Source organism: Leuciscus leuciscus, assembly GCF_965113295.1.
Source record: "Leuciscus leuciscus genome assembly, chromosome: 13".
In the NCBI taxonomy this organism is placed as follows: Eukaryota; Metazoa; Chordata; class Actinopteri; order Cypriniformes; family Leuciscidae; genus Leuciscus; species Leuciscus leuciscus.
In genome coordinates this window covers 50001-52500 of record NC_138737.1, presented here as the reverse complement: position 1 = coordinate 52500, position 2500 = coordinate 50001, and positions in this window count along the sequence as shown.

The following is a 2500-nucleotide window of genomic DNA, read 5'->3' as shown; positions in this document are numbered from 1 at the left end:
GAGTGTTGGGCTTGAGCAACAGGGAGTGACATGAAGACAAGCTTATAATTAGCACTGAGCTCCGCAGACGCGGTTGCGCAGGAGGATTGATGTGTGTTTTTGAGTCGTAAAACATTCTGCTGATAACAAGCCTCTTGATGCGTCTCTTTCCAAAACACTTCAGTAATTCTCTTGTGTATTTTGTTACATTCTTGAAACATGTTTGTGTGAGTTTGATGTTCATAGTCAATGTAAGTCAGTCATTGGTTACTGCCATTTCACCATGTTGTTCTGTTTAAGCTGGGTCAGGTTAACTTCTGTCTCGACCAATCACGTGGGTTAGGGGCGGGGCTTCCTGTTTGCATGACCAATGACAGATGGAGTGTTTGGGGAAACCTGTTAGAAAACGATATTTAAATCACCTCTTCAGTTTTGACAGAAATGACACACTGCAGCTTTAAAAACAGTGACCTCGAAATAACGTGTAATCAGTCTGTCATTCCGTTTTCTCAGAATTTTCTCTGTTGTGTGTCTTCCGACTCCACCAGACTAACAGCACACAGGAGACGTGTTTAAAGTGGTCATTATTTCCAGCGGTCATGAGCAGAAACACTTCAGCTTTAATCCAGCGCTGAACATTGGAGATCACATGATCAGTTCTGCCCCGTCCGTCATCAAACACGTCAATCATGTTTGCACTGCAGAATCTCCATCTAAAGCTGCTGAGATTCATGTTTTTAAAATAATATTTTAAATATTGAATTATGACTATTTTAAACATTGAAATAATACTTTAAATAAAATGGCTAGTATGTGACGGCAAGACTGTCAGAGTCGTTCATCCTATTCCTTCATTTATTGACTGGCTGCGTCCCAAATCTCATTCTCTTATTCTGAATAAGTAATTACTTCACGACTGCTAGAAAAGTATGTTCTATATAGTATGAATGTAATCTGGATGTACTACATTCACCATGTTGTCATGATCATGTGACCTACACATCATAATACACGTTCATAACCCTCTCCTGTGACACACTTCAGAATCCTGCGGGAAGCAGAAGCTCATCCGGGGACTTTTGTCTCATACTGTTTTTTGCCTACTATAGTCGGGAAGTGTGTGATTTCAGACGCAGCCTGTCTTCATGAATAGATCAGTGAATCAGTGAATCGTTCAGTCAGTAAAGCCTGTCTTCATGAATAGATCAGTGAATCGTTCAGTCAGTAAAGCCTGTCTTCATGAATAGATCAGTGAATCAGTGAATCGTTCAGTCAGTAAAGCCCGTCTTCATGAATAGATCAGTGAATCAGTGAATCGTTCAGTCAGTAAAGCCTGTCTTCATGAATAGATCAGTGAATCGGTGAATCGTTCAGTCAGTAAAGCCTGTCTTCATGAATAGATCAGTGAATCGGTGAATCGTTCAGTCAGTAAAGCCTGTCTTCATGAATAGATCAGTGAATCAGTGAATCGTTCAGTCAGTGAAGCCTGTCTTCATGAATAGATCAGTGAATCAGTGAATCGTTCAGTCAGTAAAGCCTGTCTTCATGAATAGATCAGTGAATCAGTGAATCGTTCAGTCAGTAAAGCCTGTCTTCATGAATAGATCAGTGAATCAGTGAATCGTTCAGTCAGTAAAGCCTGTCTTCATGAATAGATCAGTGAATCGTTCAGTCAGTAAAGCCTGTCTTCATGAATAGATCAGTGAATCGGTGAATCGTTCAGTCAGTAAAGCCTGTCTTCATGAATAGATCGGTGAATCGTTCAGTCAGTAAAGCCTGTCTTCATGAATAGATCAGTGAATCAGTGAATCGTTCAGTCAGTAAAGCCTGTCTTCATGAATAGATCAGTGAATCAGTGAATCGTTCAGTCAGTAAAGCCTGTCTTCATGAATAGATCAGTGAATCAGTGAATCGTTCAGTCAGTAAAGCCTGTCTTCATGAATAGATCAGTGAATCGTTCAGTCAGTAAAGCCTGTCTTCATGAATAGATCAGTGAATCGGTGAATCGTTCAGTCAGTAAAGCCTGTCTTCATGAATAGATCAGTGAATCGGTGAATCGTTCAGTCAGTAAAGCCTGTCTTCATGAATAGATCGGTGAATCGTTCAGTCAGTAAAGCCTGTCTTCATGAATAGATCAGTGAATCGGTGAATCGTTCAGTCAGTAAAGCCTGTCTTCATGAATAGATCGGTGAATCGTTCAGTCAGTAAAGCCTGTCTTCATGAATAGATCAGTGAATCGGTGAATCGTTCAGTCAGTAAAGCCTGTCTTCATGAATAGATCGGTGAATCGTTCAGTCAGTAAAGCCTGTCTTCATGAATAGATCAGTGAATCGGTGAATCGTTCAGTCAGTAAAGCCTGTCTTCATGAATAGATCGGTGAATCGTTCAGTCAGTAAAGCCTGTCTTCATGAATAGATCAGTGAATCGGTGAATCGTTCAGTCAGTAAAGCCTGTCTTCATGAATAGATCAGTGAATCGGTGAATCGTTCAGTCAGTAAAGCCTGTCTTCATGAATAGATCA